This window comes from Pinus tabuliformis, chromosome 9, assembly GCF_031772625.1.
Source record: "Pinus tabuliformis cultivar Carrire ecotype Pingquan chromosome 9, CPIR1, whole genome shotgun sequence".
Taxonomy (NCBI): Eukaryota; Viridiplantae; Streptophyta; class Pinopsida; order Pinales; family Pinaceae; genus Pinus; species Pinus tabuliformis.
Window position 1 is genome coordinate 1,507,059,562 of NC_142307.1, and position 18,843 is coordinate 1,507,078,404.

Here is an 18,843-nt window from a genome sequence, read left to right on the forward strand (position 1 = left end):
CAAGTAAGCAGACTCAATTACGAACACGATATAGGAATCATGCTCTTATAACTACTATGTTAAATGTTGTTGAACCCTCAAATTATAAAGAAGCAAGTGAATATGATGAGTGGAGGGAAGCCATGGAAGAGGAATATAAGTCAATACTTAAAAACAAAACCTAGGATTTAGTTGAATTGATGGAAGGGAAAGAACCTATAGGTTGCAAGTGGTTATATAAACCTAAATTTAAATTTGATGGTACAGTAGATAAATACAAAACTAGGTTGGTAGCTAAAGGTTACTCACAAAGATAAGAAATAAAATATGATGAAACCTTTGCTCCAGTAGCTAAGCTAAACTATATTAGAATGATGATAGCATTAGCTAAAAAACATCATTGGAGTCTACACCAACTAGATGTGAAGTCTGCATTTTTAAATGGAGAATTGAAAGAAGAGGCTAATTTAAAGCAACCTGAAGGGTTTATCAAACATGGGCTGGAGCATTTAGTCTGCAAATTAAGAAAGGCATTATATGGTTTAAAACAGGCACCCAGGTTGTGGCATGAAAAAATTGATTCATTTTTCCTGTAGCATAGTTATAACAGAAGTAAAAATGACCCAAATCTGTATATTGTGTTTGATGAAAAGGAGAAAATTGTTTTCATTTCTTTATATGTAGATGATCTTGTTATTAGAGGTCATGCTCATGAGGTCATTAAAGAAATCAAAGTGCAGATGTCACAAGTTTTGAAGATTAAATACCTTGGAGAGTTACACTATTGTTTGGGTCTTAAAGTTTGGAGGGATTTTGGCTAGAATTTTTTTTCTCAAGGAAAGTGAGGAGCTTATTGAAAACGTTCAGAATGGATCAGTGCAAAGTTTCCTCTGTGCCTTTACAACAAAATGTCAAAATTTACAATGACGATGGTTCTAAGGAGGTGGATGCAACACTATAAAGACAGTTAGTTGGGAGTTTGATTTATCTAACTACAAATAGACTTGATTTATCTTTTGCAGTCAGTGCTTTGAGCCAGTTTATGTCAAAGCCTCTTGAGATCCATTGGGTGGTAGCGAAAGGCGTTTTAAGGTATCTTCAAGGAACCTTAGACTTTGGTATTAAATATATTGATCCATTTTATGTTAGATTGACAGGCTTTTCAAATTCAGATTGGGCTGAAAATTTGGATGATAGATGATCCATAACAGGTCATGCATTCAACTTTGGGTTCGGGGCCATTCCATGGAGCAGCAAGAAACATAATATTGCATCCTTATATTCAGCTAAAGCAGATTTTCAAGCAATGTGTGTAGCGAGTTGTGAGGATGTTTGGTTGAGGAGACTTCTCCATGAATTTAGAGAAGAAAAAAAAGATCCTACAGTTATCGTATGTGACAATTAAAGCTCAATCAAACTAGAAAACAATTCTGTGTTTCAAAAAAACACAAACATATTGATATGTAGTTTCACTTTGTTATAGAGAAGGTATAGTCAAATATTCTCACATAAACTTATATATTTTTGTTTCTTAATGATGATGGTAGAGTGTTCTCCGTGAGGCCGTCTCCAGGTGCAGCTTGCTCTTGAGAGCTGCTAAGTTTCATAATATATTTATTTCCTTAATTTTTAACAATTTAAACATCCTCCTCATAGATTGTTACATGAAAAACGTCCACATCTATAAGATTTCTAGAGTTGATTTTCTTGGAATGCACATGATAACTCGAATGGGAATTTGACGTCCAAAGGCCCATGGATGCTATGATGCATGTGCAGGGTTGTGGCTTTTTCTAGCACACTGACAACATGAGTGCTTTAGGAGATATAGAAAGCCTCCTAGAGATAGCCTCTAGGTTGATTGTAGACCAATGCCTAGGACATCTTAAATAGAGGAGTGCATGAAATATTATCTGTAAGGGATTTTTGCAGCACTCCAATTGTCACGTAATAAAAAGATAATAAAAGGGGCTTGGTTCAATAAGCCTTCATTAAGGTTGACTCAAGCCAATACATGGATCCAAATGTGGGGGATATATCAAGGAAACTTCAAAGAGAAATGTCTTGCTCTAGTGGTCGACACATAACAATGATACAAATTAATACTAAAGTAGTAGTGATGGTGGAGAGGAGGAGAGGAAGAAGAGAAATAGATGTGTAGGGTTGTAGAAAATAGAATCCTTAGAAACAATGTTCCAGTAGAAATATGTAAGAGGAAGTGGGTGAAATGGTAGAAACAATGGTGTGATTATTAAGGTTTCATGCCAGATATAACATAGGTATCATTAGCGCTAAACAACATGAGTAAATCTGGGCTCACATAGGTACTATAGGCTAATCCAATAACACAAATAAATCTGCAATTACTATAGGTCTTGTAATCTATTAAATAACACAAGTAAATCCGTAATATAATGCAGGTATTATTCTCTATTTAGAAGCCTAGATAAATCCATGAGTAAGAGAGAAAACAACAACTTCATTACACTATTTCAGAGAAGGGAAAATACAAATGAAATGAGATTACAAAAGTGAAAACATATTGCAATTGATCATTCTTGGAATCACGAGGATTGTTTCATTAATACTAGGAGGGTCCAAATAACTAGTCCATAACATTCAATACAATATCAGTCTAGTCTCCCCCTGAGCAAGAAAATAGAACCAAAACCAGAATCGTAGAAATCCTAACCCGTAGATGCGGAATTCCAGAACCTCTCTTAAGTCTTTATTCTCCCTATTTATAATAAAAGGGGGAGCTTATGTTTCAGTTACAAAAATATCTTTGCCAAAGCTCCAGCTATCGGTTAGACTAGTTGTCTTGGAATGCAAGGCTTTGTTACCAAAAATGATTACAATTGGGATTTGGTCCCTTCTTGGAAATAAACAGAAAATACATAATAAACAAAAATCAATAAAAATGAAAGATGATGGAGGAGGTATCCCTCTGCTGCTCTTGTGAAGGCCCCGCTAATAAAGCCACATCTCTTCCATGATGTGTCGCCTAGTTCACCTATCGCTTTCGGCTTAACTACTTGAGTAGCTCGTTCCCCAGAGTTGGGAATGGATTGGCTATGAATGCCTATCATGCACTAGAAATGGAGCATATCAAGGTAGTCCTTTATCGCATGACGGAGTGGAGCACCATGCTGAGGTGCTAAGTCTTCCTGAGCCTCCCATACTGTCATTTACTCACAACAGTTTGAAGTCGTCGAATCCATTTTTGCGGCCTATGTAGTACTTGGTTTCTTACTACAAGGGCTTCTGCAAGATTATCCCATATTAGTGTGCCATTGCCCCATGCCTTCATTCAATACCTCAGTTGGCAAACCATCTTCCCTTTAAAGCTCTCTACAATGCTATCGATGCATTACCGCATCGGGACCTTTACTCTAAAAGGCATTACAGAACGATGGGTTCTGGTGTTCCTTGGCCCCCCATTGGTTTAGCCCCTACCTACATTTCTTCTCATATGACCGGGGGCTATGACCGGGCTCTTAGTCCTTGGGCACTAAGGCCTTTGGACTACCTTCCGGGGGGGGCTTTCCTTTGTTACGGAAAATATCGCATACTAACTATTTGTAGTGCTTTGTTTGTGGCATTCCCCTTGAATGCTATGATCATTGATCTGCGTGATCGGGCCCACCAAAGATATCGCAATCACAACACATGAGAGGGGAAGCTTTTACCTCATTTCATAGCGCTGGCTGATTATCCGGACGCGAACTCCTTATAAGATAGAACACATGAAATATCGCATCTGGGAGGATCCCCCACATATCGCAATATCGGAGAGGGAGACCATTTAACTTCTTTCATAGAGTTGGTCGACAGTGCGGACGCAAAATCCCCATATGATATAACACATAAAACATCGAATCGGGGAAATTATCGCATGTCGTAATCACAAGCTGGAAGGGACTTTGGCGCAGGAGAAACTTTGACCTATGTGATCACCGATAGCTAATTTGTGGCTTTAGTGTTGGCTCTTGGTTCTTTGGACCTCCATGTGATTGTGGGCGAGTGCCCTTATCAGAGCCCTTTTTACTGCAAATCGAAATCGTAGATCTGTAACAGGAGTTGTGACCTTTTACCTCCATCAATCACCTGTTTGCAGGATTGATGATGTCATCGGTGTGATGTGGCACCTCTTGAGTGGTGACAGGTGTCACCTGGATATGCTCCCATAGGACCCTTGAAAAAGCTAGATCGGCATGTCACATGTCCTCTGTACCGCGACGTCATGCTGAAGTTAGTTGTAATGTCATTTATAAGGACCAATGGCATTACGCCACGTGGCCCCCTGGAGGAGAGATTAAAATGCCTGCCCGTCCTGTTTTGCGTCGATTTCCTTTGTTAAATATTTTTAGCCTTCCCTGACAATTTAACACTATATGCCTAGTTTTCGGCAATTCCCACAATATCAGCATTCAACGATGATTATGTCCTTATGCTTGAGTGCAGCCGTTTGTGCCTGTGATCTTCAAACTGCAATATGGGTGTTCAACATCATGAATCGTCGATAAACCGTAAGCCTGTGCCTTAGACACCGCAGATAGCCGATTTTCCGATATCGCTATATTATGGGACTGCGATGATGCAAGACTGGAGGATTGCGATATGCAGAACTGCGATATCGCGGGAGTATGAGATTATGATATGGTTGATATACGGGATGCAGGACTGTAGGATTTTCCCACTGCCAATATGCAGGATTTACTGTGCCTAGGGCCCGCCAATCGTCGATATGTGATATTTTCACTACCGCGGTCTTGCTGATATGATATTTGGGATATCGGTGATCAATTGATCACAAATTTCGGTGTCTCTCATTTTTGATGCTTTAGTAAGCCTCAATTTGCGATTGCGATGAGCCTGAACCTTAGTTATTTTCTTCTTACTTTTTATGTTTTTAAAGGGTATCTTTAATCTAGTTTAACTTCTGATCCAGAAGTCCATTTTTGGACTTCCATATACCGTTGGAAATCTTATCACGATCACTATGCAAAGGTGAGGGATTAGTTAAACTCGGAGAGCTTTTGTGGCTTGGGAAATGGCCTCAAAATTAACTTATTTTTTGCACTCTCGAAAACTAATAACTTTATGAAGCAGTGAGTGACAAAATTGTCTCCAACTGCGGACAATGCCTTGCTGGAAAAGTGTTCAGAAATTGCAACCCAGTATCCTTCACCATTGGGCATGGGGTAAGAAATATATGAACTTACATAAAATCTCCATGAAACTTTGTTTGTAGGGAGTCACTTCCTCCTCAAATTGAAACGCAGAAATAAAAATCCTAACCATTTGAAATTAAATGCTCATTGAGTGAGCTTATTTATATACATTCCTACTTATTCATAGGGCTCAATTCACCTAACTAATTTCAACCCTCGAATGGAGTCAGGCTAGCATTTCGGTGCTGGACCTAATGCCTTCATGCTACTGAAATTTAAAAACAAAACAAGGATGCACCTTGAAAAATCTGCAAATAAGAAGCTTTGATGCATACTCCAGAAACAACCTATGATGCTGGCCAAAGAATATGCTCATGTACTCAGATACGCGGTCATGGAATTGAAAAGGAATGTTTGCAGCTGCCTCTTTTTCACAAACAACCTACTGAGGACCAATGTCTTCTTTGTCAAGGAAGCCAGAAACACTGTTTAGCTCCTCAGCCTTAGATTTTTCAAGAAAAACTTGATGTTGATCTTTTACTGGCCATTTTTCAAAGGGACGACACTCTTGGGAATCTGCAATGGAATCTTAAGATTCTGAACTATAAGATTCATAGACTGGAGGGCCCCCTGAGAATTCCCAGTAGGAATCTTTCTGTAATAAATAGTCAGAGACACTGCTTGGTCCTTCAACTTCACGCTCTTCTTGAGAAATTTGCTGCTAGGAACAAGCTCCCCACTTGTTGGTAAATGACTCCCTTTGAACCTCTGTAACCATCTCATCCTCCTCTAAATAGTATGAGTCATAAATCAGAGGAGGTTCTTAATCATGGTATCTAGGTGAAGGATGTGCATCGTGGATTGGAGCCTCTTTGCTGACCTCTTGGTGGGCTTCCTATAACTAGGAGAATGGCAGATCTGTATCACTTGACTCTCCACCAGAGTCATATTCGTCATAGCAAGGGGGACCATCAATCGGTTGAATCAGACCTCTGAGGGTTTATTTGCAGCTTGATGATGTTTCTTTCTTCTCCTTCTTGCTCATGGGGTGATGCTTCTTGATGCGAGTAGATGTTGTGTTGGAGTGGAGTCGAACAAACATCTTAAGAATGGTTATCGATCTCGGGAACATATTCATCATTAAAATGTGTGCAACAATATTCAAATAGAGCATTCGGTGGATATATTTCTTTGCAATAGTGATTGAATGCTATATCAAAATGTTTTAAGAAAGATATGCTTCCACAAGGTATTGTTTGATACCAGACTCTAGCATCCTCCTCTAAAGAATACATAAATAACATCATTTGTACATCTTCAAGAAAAACACCTTGTTGTTCCATGCATTCATGAAATTATTCGGGGTGTTGGTCAGCCCTTCTATGTGTGCTCCCACTGAATCTAGGAAAATAGGTATACCATTCATGAAACGAAGGGACATGATTTGGATAACCAGCAATAGAAGAAAAATCCAGTGGGGCAAATTTGTTGGCCACGAATGCAAGAAGGGCCATCTCGAAAACCTTCATAGATGAGTGATCTCAGATTCAAAGGTATGGAAAGTTTTTGGCTGTTGTAGCTTTAGAGTGAGTATGAGGCTGCTTGAAAGCCATGATGATCAAATAAAGATATGGACAGTGGAGTTTCTGGGATTTTTACCATAAAATTGAATCAGTGGAGTCACCAAGGTGAGAGATCTTAAACCCACACTCCCCTTGCTCACCTAACTGAGGGAATATAAAAATTTGTCGTATCTTAGGGGAAAAATCCTTCAATACATTCCCCGACAATAGTGCCAGAAACACGCTGTGGCTTTTTCTAGCACCATTGGGAGCACGAGTTCTCCAGGAGATATAAAAAACCTCCTAGAGATAGCGTCTGGTTTTATTGTAGACCAGTTCCTAGGACATCTTAAATCAAGGAGTGCATGGAAGATTATCTGCAAGAGGTTTTTGCAGCACTCCAATTGTCACGTAAGAAAAAGATAATAAAAGGGGCTTGATTCAATAGGCCTTCATTAAAGTAAACTCAAGTGAATACATGGATCCCAATGCAGGGGAGGATATATCAAGGCAACCTGAAAGAGAAATGTCTTTCTCTGGTGGCCAACACACAATAATGATACAACCTAATACTGAAGTAGTAGTGATGGTGGAGTGGAGGGGAGGAAGGAGGGAAATAGATGCGTAGGGCTGTAAAAAAATAGAATCCTCGGCGACAATGTTCCAGCAGAATTATGTAAGAGGGAGGGGGTGAAATCGTAGATACAACAATGTGCTAATTAAGGTTTCATGCCAGATATAACATAGGTATCATTAGCGTCAAACAACATGAGTAAATATGGGCTAACATAGGTACTTTAGGTTAGTTCAATAACACAAATAAATCTGCAATATATTGCAGGTATTGTTCTCTATTTAGCAGCCTAGATAAATCCATCAATCAGAGAGAAACCAGTAGCTTCATTACATTATTTCAGAAAAGGGAAAACACAAATGAAGTGAGATTACAGAAGAAAAAACATACTACATATTGATCATGTTTGGAATCACTAGGATTGTTTCATTAATACTAAGAGGGTCCAAATAACCAGTCCATAACATTCAGGACAGTATTTCCAATATTTTTTTTTTTTGGTTATATTTCCATTCTTAACTATGTTAATTTTGGCGAGTCTGTTCATTTTTTCTTTGGTGACCTATAGGACTTTCTCTTTTACCCATCTCTACTCCCTTTCTACTCTCCCTCTACTATTTAATGTTGAGAAAACCTTTTTTAATCTCTCTAACATTGGCATTCCTTAACACTGGTTCTATGAGTTCTCTTCTCTATCGCCGAGTTCTCTTCTCTATTTTCCTTACCGGCCTTTACAAAATCCTTTTCGCTTTCTTATCGCTCAATATTTTCATTCCATGATACCCATCTTACTCAAGGTTTGACTGTAATCTTACACAAGTTCTCACTCTATGTGCAGGCGTCGATGCTTTGCTCCTCTGTGAAGTGGAAGGAGAGGATGCACAAGTTACTCCCCTACCTCCGACCATATTCCTTCCTCTGCCATCAAACCTGGCCCTGGCAGTAGATCAAGTAGTGATGCAACATTAGAGGGATATCATCCCTGTAGTGATTGAAAGGGCTATTTTAGATATAGAAACGCTAGTTAGACAATACATATTTTGTATTTTGTATAGAAAAGTTAACAAGAAATCAAAGATTGGGTAACACTGGTGGGGAAGCTTGTTATAGCCAAAACCTTCCTTCTTCTATATGCAGAACATCATTCTATAATGGCATATCAAAAATATCACGGGAAAATTTGTCACTTAGACGTAATGTTGAGCATGAATTATTTATCTAAATGGCAGACCTTGTGGACAAAATTAATAGGTTTTTCCTACTCAAACAAACAGAGTGAGACCTAGAAGAGAGATATTTTCGAGCAGGAATTGGTTCTCTAAATGGCAGAGCCGATGGACAAAATTAAACAAAGTTGATAGGCTCAACATGAAGTCACAACTCTTGAATGAAGTTCAAGCAACTCTGTCACTTTAAGCATAATTTTTATCAGGTCAATGTGAATAGAATGTTTACCAATTATGGTTTTAAGTTTGTACTAGTTTTGTGCTCTTTTTGAAATTTTATCATACAAAAAATAGAATCTGTAATAAAAAACTTTAAACTTAGGCTATTGATGTTCTCCATGTAGTACAATGGTAATATGTGGTAAATGATTGTGTTAATTTTTTTGAAATTCAAATAATAATACTAATAATATTTATTTAAAAATATTAAAAATAAAAATACCTTTAAAATGTACTAATACATTTATAAGAGGTCACACTTTCGAAACTAGAGGTAGAGTATGTATGCCTTCGTAGACACAATCAAATCATTGTGTGGAAGTGGATCTTTCGTCGTACAAACAAGAGGTCTCATACACTAATTTGGTGTTCAACTTGACCATAACCTTAAAATTAAATAATAATAATAATAACTAAATCGATAACTTAAAATATTTATTTTAATATCTTTCTAAAATTTTAAATGATAAAAAAAAAAACCAAAAACAAAACTAAACTTCTCTCTACACAAATGAAATTTTAAAACAAGTCAAACAATTCCAAATATTTGTTAAAATGTGATATACCACACTTGATTTTAACCAGTATTGTTTTACTATCTTTCTTACAATTAAAACTATGAACTGCCATAGTGTGCGATTATATGAAACTAACTCTTCTGCACTTATATTTTCTGTGAAGTTGGAATCACAAATTTAGTTTGGTTACATAGTTTTAGTTTCTCAAAGGTTTTTTTATTAAGTACTAAATCCACATTGAAATCACATTAAAAAAAGCAAAGAACTATACTTTTAGTAAAAAAAAATCAGAAAATTCCTTTAAAGAAGAAAACAGAACATAGATGTATTTGACTGCACACATATTTAGGCCGATAGGCCTTTCTACGCATCAACAATTGTCAACACTTTTAACCTGAACCGTTTGATAAAGTTTGACAGTTTCAACCGTTGATTTGAAGTTGACTGCTTTTTCCAAATATTTGAGTTGCCTTTTTTTTACCTCCTCCAGTTCTGCTGTGCATTGAACCTGGCCCTTTGAGTTGCATTGCTGTTTTTTCCAATTCTTTTGTCACTCTCGTAGATATGCATTACTGCTTTTTCCAATTCTTTTGTCACTCTCGAAGATATTTTCACTGCCCTCCCCCACATAGACCACATCCACATTTCGATTTTGGGTTGGAAGCGGATTGAATTTTGCCATGGTGATCTTCTTACCATCGAAAGCTTCTAAGTTGTGTCTGAATCTGCTTCACCCAGGTTGTTTGTTACAGAGAGCGCCCTGTAGTCTTGATGGCTCTGTATATGGTAATAATGATTCTAGCTTTTGGGGTTCATCTGGTTTTCACTGTCGAGAGTTTGGACATTACAAGCAAAATCCCTTGCAGCAATGTGGCTTAGAACATGGCTGGAGGCTTTTAAGCCATCGTGGGCTGACCACTGAAAAGGGTTTTGATGAGTATTCTGACGAACAGTTGGAGGATGATGCTGAAAGACGAGTTTGTTTATGAACAAAAACAATAATGGAAGTTATTTCTTATGCATGTTAAGAAGTGAAGTCAGGAATCAGTATACAGTTGCTATATAGTATCAAAATCTAGCGGTCTTAGATTTGGTCAATGGGATCTGTATCAGCACAAAATAATAGAGTAGCTGTATCATTGCTATTGCAAGGTTATTGGATGAATTTGGTTTTGTTTGTTTATGTTTATGGTTTAGCGCCCTTCGAGACCTACGCGGTCTCTAGGACCTCTTCTGAGAATAAAAATGGGAAAATTGGAATTGAGTTTAATTATAAGATACCAGCAATTTTATCAAGAATGTTGCCTTTTTAAAAAAATCTAATGTTAGATCAGTGTGTTAGATCAGTGTTTAAAATAGATCTAATGTTAGATCCATGTTTAAAATAAATCAATGCTGGTAGGTAATGATATGCTTCTAAGTTGTGATACATCTCACATCTGAGATATGCTGCTCATCATTGAACAATAGTATTTTATAAAAAAAAAAAATCTTCTGTAGTCATCTCCAATGGGTTCCTTGGCCGAAGAGCCTAGGAGGAGGTGTTTTCTGTTTGAGATGACTTGAGGTATACAATTTGTACAGGTTCGTTCTTCTCCATGGGTTTTAGGAGACAATTTCCAAATAGGGTCATGATTTCAACAGCCATGAAGTATTTTCATTAGGATAAATGACACAGCCCCTATAACAGAGTTTAATGCAAAGCCCTAGAAGTGCACAGCCAAATTCTCTGTTAAGGAGCCTTTAAGAATCATAAGCACTAGCAAATTATATTTTCCCCATTTAGCTGTGAAAGTATTCATTTAAATTTTATTTATATTCTTTATCGTCCTCCTTGTTATTGAGTAGTGTCCATTTCGAGGCTTGTAGAGAGTTTGGACTGAATTAGTTTCATTGCTTATCAATGATAATCAATTGATCAAATTTCTGGCAAGTCCTTGTTATTGAGTTGTGTCCATTTGGAGGTTTGTCGAGAGTTTGGACTGAATTAGTTTCATTGCTTATCAATGACCATCAGTTGATCAAAATTCTGGCCACTAGTGGTGATACTCGTCAAAATTGGACTGTTTATAACCAATTTAGTGAAACTTACCCTCTATATGGTTTGAGAGGTTAAGTTCGCGGTGATTCCCTTTCCAGGCATTTCAAGAGCTATTGAGATATTCCAAATTGCATATAGGGGTAACCTTTAAAATACAGGCCTGCATATATTTGACATCTGAAACCTGAATCTCTGTCAAGATTATTTAATTTTCATTTATAGACTACCATTTATAATTTGAGATCTTCATGATGGTTGTTGAATCTCATTCAAATTGAAGCTTGGTTGTACATGACCTTATTTAGAATGAGCGCTTCTGTTATCTATTGCAATGTGAGCCTGAGCATATTTTCATTTGGAAGTAGTTCAGTAAAAGAGCTCTTCCATGTGATGCCCCTGCTGCAGTTTGACTGAGACTTCAAAAATGCATTTCGAAAGCATATGCTGCTCATCATTGAACAAAAGTATTTTATAAAAAAAAATTCTTCTGTAGTCATCTCCAATGGGTTCCTTGGCCGGAGAGCCTAGGAGGAGGTGTTTTCTGTTTGAGATGAGTTGAGGTATACAATTTGTACAGGTTCGTTCTTCTCCATGGGTTTTAGGAGACAATTTCCAAATAGGGTCATGATTTCAACAACCATGAAGTCTTTTCATTAGGATAAATGACACAGCCCCTATAACAGAGTTTAATGCAAAGCCCTAGAAGTGCACAGCCAAATTCTCTGTTAAGGAGCTTTTAAGAATCATAAGCACTAGCAAATTATATTTTCCCCATTTAGCTGTGAAAGTATTCATTTAAATTTTATTTGTATTCTTTATCGTCCTCCTTGTTATTGAGTAGTGTCCATTTCGAGGCTTGTATTGAGTTTGGACTGAATTAGTTTCATTTCTTATCAATGATAATCAATTGATCAAATTTCTGGCAAGTCCTTGTTATTGAGTTGTGTCCATTTGGAGGTTTGTCGAGAGTTTGGACTGAATTAGTTTCATTGCTTATCAATGACCATCAGTTGATCAAAATTCTGGCCACTAGTGGTGATACTCTTCAAAATTGGACTGGTTATAACCAATTTAGTGAAACTTACCCTCTATCTGGTTTGAGAGGTTAATTTCGCGGTGATTCCCTTTCCAGGCATTTCAAGAGCTATTGAGATATTCCAAATTGCATATAGGGGTAACCTTTAAAATACAGGCCTGCATATATTTGACATCTGAAAACTGAATCTGTGTCAAGATTATTTAATTTTCATTTATAGACTACCATTTATAATTTGAGATCTTCATGATGGTTGTTGAATTTCATTCAAATTGAAGCTTGGTTGTACATGACCTTATTTAGAATCAGCGCTTCTGTTATCTATTGCAATGTGAGCCTGAGTATATTTTCGTTTGGAAGTAGTTCGGTAAAAAAGCTCTTCCATGTGATGCCCCTGCTGCAGTTTGACTGAGACTTCAAAAATGCATTTCGAAAGCTCAATATAGAACCAATTTATTCAAAATTAGTTATTAATTCAACATAGTTAAGACCTGCTTGAAAACTAGGAAGAATCAAAGCCATGTAGAGTAGAGATTGTTATTGTGAACTGCAGATTTAAGTGCTAGAAAATGAATGATTACTCTTACAATTCTGATTTTAAATTCTATTTTTGAATTGACAGTTTCTGGATGTTCCAGGCGGGAAAGTTGAGCTCACTTATGAAATGAACTTCATATCCGAGTCTTCGAATAAACGTGTACCTTGCTACAGGGTTCTGAATGAGGTTGGGTGTCAGATTTCCACTGATGCAAGGGCTAACCAGCCTGCCATACGGCATTAAATGCCTGGGTACATGCATACTCTATAACAAAATAGCACACCGCCGTTATTTTTAATTTGTGTAGCCACCGCGTGCGCGTTATATTTTGTTATAGAGCATGCATGTACCCGGGCATTTAATTCCCTATGGCAGGCTGGTTAGCCCTTGCCTCCACTGATGGCTTCAGTCAGGTGATCTATGTACTTATTAATATTTGATGAGTTCCCTTGCTGTGACGTGGACTTCTCTGATGTATATTTAATCACGAGTTTATCTGTGACATCAATATCCATAATTTTGATGTCTGACAGACTAGCAAAGACTTGGCATTGAAAATGTATGAGAGTATGGTAACTCTTCAAGTTGTGGACACCATATTTTATGAAGCACAGAGGCAAGGCAAAATTCTTTCTATCTTATGTGTAATGGAGAAGAGGCCATCAATATTTCATCAACAGCAGCTTTGACTATTGATGATGTGGTCTTTGCCCAGGTATATAGTTTGATCAAGATGTGTTAGTTTAGAAATTTAAAATGAAAGTGTTTTCGAAAAATTATCTTAATCCGCTTGTTCAGTGCTAAAGACCTTGGCTGAGAATGGAATTTTAACTTGTATGGCTGTTCTGAAGCAAGAGCTAGTCTCCCAAATTCATATACACCATGGTTTTGCAACCTTTCCATATAGATAATATCACTTTTAAAAGCATCCCAGCATCCCACCAGGGTTATGAATTGTTTCATTTATAAGCACCTCAGGTCTATATTATTATTCTAGAAGCCTTTTATAGATGGTTGAATGTACTGCCAAAATACTTAAGCACTACAGTAAGCTTAACCGAAAGGGCTTATGTTATTAATGTGTGCAGTATCGAGAACCAGGGTCCTTATTTGGCGTGGTTTCACAATGCAAGAATTTGCAAACCAATGCTTTGGGAACTGTGCTGATTACGGCAAGGGGCGCTAGATGCCTATCCATTATGGATTTAATGCATTGAATTACTTCACAATATCATTGCCTATAGCGTAAGGGTCTCCTTCACTTGAATGGTAGTTATCTTTATAAATTTAGATATCAGGTACATTATGTATTAGTTTTATTTTGTAAACAATCTTTTGGGCTGATTGGGAGTTCTTACTGCATTCCATGTATCATGTGTATTTTCCAGGACACAACTTCCTCATTCAGTAGGTGCAACATATTCCCTAAAAATGGACAAGAAGCAAGCTTGTACAGTAACTTTTTTTGGTGATGGTGGCACGAGTGAGGTCAGTCTCCGCTCTCAACCATCACATTTTTTACTAACCCAGTTATCCTTCCAAAGAAAGATGTTATCTTAATCTGTGCTCCTAATGTTAGTTCAAAATCTCTATTGCTTTTAACTGATGCATTTCTCCTTTTTGCCTCAGGGAGATTGTCAGGCTGCCTTAAACTTTGCAGCAGTTCTAGAAGTTCCAGTTGTATTTATTTGCCGAAACAATGGATGGGCAATCAGTACCCCATCGTCAGAACGGTTCAAAAGTACTCTGCATATTTAATAAGTTTGTATGCCTATTTGTTACTAAAAATGACTCTTCTGGAAGGGCACTCTAATTTGATTGTCTATTTGTTCCCTATCTTTTGGCAAATTCGAGGTGATTGTGTAGTTGTTAGAGGGCAAGGTTATGGGATAAGAAGCATTCGTGTCGACGGGAATGATGCACTTGCTATGTACTTTGCAGTTAGCAAGGCACGACAGATGGCAATTGATGAGTTTAAACCAATCTTGATAGAGGTATACTTTCAGTGTTTTTCACATAGTTCAGATTCCATTATTTCTTTAAGAAAACTTTACAAGAAACCAAAGAGATGCTTCCCCACATTAGTGAATAATATCTTTAATAAAACTATTAGTATAAACTAATACATGTAACCCAGTGGGATTCAAACTAGGGACCCTGTTGATTTTTAATCAGCAAAATGCCCAACAATATTCATGACAACCCATTGAGTTAACTCCTTACACTTCACATGCTGTTTTATTGTATTCACTTTGTTAAAGTCCAACCATTTCTTGAATCCTAATACTTTGTTGGGACAAATAGTAACAAAAGAGTTGTGATCTTTTATGGATTTTAATTTATGGTTTTAATGTTTCATCTTCACTTTCGGTACATGAACAACATATTTGTCCAAACGAATCTGTATTTGTATTTATGTTTTTTCTTGGATGTTGACAAATCACTAATACTTGGCTGTTTGTAAGGGGATCTAGCAATGCTTGTAATGTATATCTTTATATAGTACATTTATGATGAAGATGAAGATGGTCCATTCTGATTATTATATTGGCAGACACTTACATACCGAGTAGGTCACCATTCAACATCAGATGACTCAACGAAATATCAAAGAATAGATGAAATTGAACATTGGAGGTTGAAGCATGACCCTGTGTCAAGGTTTAGAAATTGGCTGACTCAAAATAACTGGTGGACTGAGAAGGCTGAATTGAACCTTCGGATTGAAATACGAAACGAGATATACTTGAAATCCAAAGGCTCGTTTTGCACAGAAAAGTGTTTTATGGCATTCACTGTCACAGCTTTGATTTAGATTATGTCATTTGTAAACAACTTTGAGCTGTTGATAATCCACATGAACCATGTTCGGGAAATTAACTTTCCTTTTGGTCTGTATAGATTTCACAGGCAATACAAATTGCTGAACGCATGGAAAAACCAAGCATTGAAAATCTCTTCTTACCTTGTTCCGTTCGATCAGGTGAGACACTTTCAACTGTTGATTTGAAGTGTGACTGCTTTTTCCAAATATCGGTTGAGTTGCCTTTTTTTCATGGCAAGATATTTTTACTGCTTTTTCCCATTCTTTTATGTCATTCTTGAAGATATTTTTACTGCTTTTTCCCATTCTTTTATGTCACTCTTGGCCTCAGAGTTAATTGTTTCTTTGGTCTGCCAATTATTGTTGCTGTTCTTCTTCCCTGGCTTTTGGCAAGAACTTATTAGTATTAAATTATATACCCCATACACCAATTAAAACTACTTGCGGCCAACTCTTTAGCTTTCCTCATTCCAACGGGGAAAGCTGCAAAAGAAGGAACAAAATGCTTTAATGCCGGCTGCCAGTGGTGGAATGTGCCACAAAGAAGTGTTGTATTTTTGTTTTTGTTGTTGCAGACCACATCTTTAGCCCTTAAAGTTCAGCAGAGGTGCGTGTTGCGAGTATTTTAGTGACCGCCAGATACTGTTGGCAATTTACAGAATTTTATCTGATTTTGAAAGGCTGTTTGTGTGAAACACATGCGGATCTTCCAGAGGCGTTGATTTGGCCTAAGAAAAAAGATTATTTACGGTATGTGATGTCTTTCTGATTATGAATGCACGCAGGCAAGCTAAATTCAATGCATCTGGACTTTGCATTATTTTATAAGAATTTTAAAGCATCTTCTTGCAATTTTGGAAGGATTAGCAGATTTAATCATTTAATTTTCCTGTTTAAAAGTCTGAAAGATTTCAAGATGAGAGGGGACAGGTAAATTAAAGTTCTAAAAGTTTCCTATAGTTAACTTTAGTTGACTTTGGCATAAGCTTGATCAGGGTATTAGATCTGCGTCACCTCTGTAATTTCCTGCCCGGATTTTTCCAGGGAGAGTATCTGATGCATCTTGAAGTAATTTTGACTCCTATATATTATAGGAGATTCCCAGGAGGCCGCCCAGTTCGTTCGATCAGCCCAGTCAATGGTCGTCATGGGCTTACTGATCCCACATAAACTTTGGGACACTGTGATTTAACAATTTAATCACTTATGGACACTGATGGCTCATGAACAATCTGTTTGGTATTTTTCTGTTTCCTTAATTTGTTTGTTTTTTGTAATTCATTCTTGAGATATATGGGGCGATCTGAAAAAAAAATGGTTTTTCTCTTTATAGAGAAGGTTAAACAGGGATATCTTTGACTCTGGTAGCTTATTAGTTCTCTTTTTCTCTTAGGCAGTCTAATGTAAAGCTGTATCAGGCAGTCTCATTGAAAGCTAAGATGGGTCTGGGTGGTGGAGCGCTCGATCAATGTGCCATGTTGCAATTTCATCAATGTGTTGTGCTGTGTTGTATTTTTTAATGTGTTTTGGAGGAGGATATAAACAATAGCAAAGCAAGTTTTATTACTAATTTTGGTTTCTGGTGTTTGAAATCGATTCGCAAATTTGTCTATGGTGTTTGAAATAGATTTGCAGTGTTCCCACCCATGTATTGTTATATTTGCTTTGACATTCAATGTGTTCCTTGTAATATAGATATAAATAAAACATCTAAAGAAAAGTAATTGCACAATAATCCAGTCCAAGAAAAGAAGGTTTTCCACATACCAATTGACTCTTCTAGAAAAATTCAACAATTCCAATTTAATGATCCTATCGGCCTCTCTTTGTACCTTTTGGGACAATTGCTAATTATAATCTAAGAACTTTTCCTTCGTTGCTAGATTCATTTATTTCTAGCACAGAAATTCTGAAATATTCTTGGAAATCAACTATTAAGTTAATTAAGATAACTTTAAAGTCGCATCTCTTATCGATGTACTCTTTGTCTGTTATTAAGATAACTTCCAAGAATTCGTCGTCTTATGCGTATTCCGCTTTGTCTGACCATTGGTTTATAAGTAGCTTATTCCTGATATGTTTGAACTCCAGCGTTAAACTTCTGTTTTCTCTAATTCCATCCTTACAATGAAAGGTAATCATGACTGTGGGGAAGCAATCGTAAAAGTCCTCCATCGTAATAAAATGTATTTTCAAATGTTTATCGCTTTGAAGATGAGCTACGCCACTTCTTCCGCGCCCAGAATATGTTGAACAACTGCAACAAACGGCGTATCATCAAGGTTCTAATCCCTTAGGTCAGATCTCATCGATCTCCCATCCGCTGCGTTAAATCTCTTCATATATGATATATGGAATTTGATTAATGTTATTTATTTTGAGAGGTTGTAAGGTCTATTGGAGTATCAGGAGTTACGATCCGGAATATTAATTATTTTTATTTAATTTGAGATGGTGTAAGATTTACTCCCCTAGATGAAGTGTTCAAAGTTTAAGTTTACATTTACAGCGTTAGTTTATTTAAAGGACGTTTTGATTATGGTAATTTATTTATTTTTATACCTTGGTAATTTTATATACCGTAATGTAATATTTCATGTATATTGTTTTTTTATAATTAGCATAAATATATTTTAAATCTAAGGAATATTAAAAAAAAATTGCAGTAAAAACCTTTTTAAAAGTACAAAGTTTTGAATTTTTTTTTTGCAATTATAGAGCTTTGATATATGTGGATGCTTGATAAATCTGAGTTTATATATATGGTATGTGTTAACTATGTTTTATAAACATTAAAATATTAGTTAAAATATTAGTTTTTTTTAATTTTGAGTAACACATTAACAAAATGTTTTAATTATAAGAATTCTTGTTCTTTTAATTATTTAATATAATATTACATAGATAACATTGAAATATTTTATTGAACATACACATTCAAATATTTTATTCAAGTGATTCACATTAAAATTTTTATATGTGACAAGTGTATTTTTAAATAGATATCTTTATCTTTTGGGAAATAGAAAACATATATCCATGGAATAAGATCACTTTTTCTCTTTACATATAAAAATATGTTCATTAAATTTTCATTGTTATTATATATCTTTCTCGTCTTCCTCTCATATTTTGAATTAGAAAGCACTTAT

At 36.4% G+C, this 18,843-nt stretch overlaps 1 pseudogene; it reads left to right on the forward strand.

Moving 5' to 3' along the window:
• The window catches only part of LOC149154321 (2-oxoisovalerate dehydrogenase subunit alpha 1, mitochondrial-like), a 30,656-nt pseudogene extending 13,795 nt beyond the window's left edge, over window positions 1–16,861 (forward strand).
• The last annotated feature ends 1,982 nt before the right edge of the window (window positions 16,862–18,843 follow it).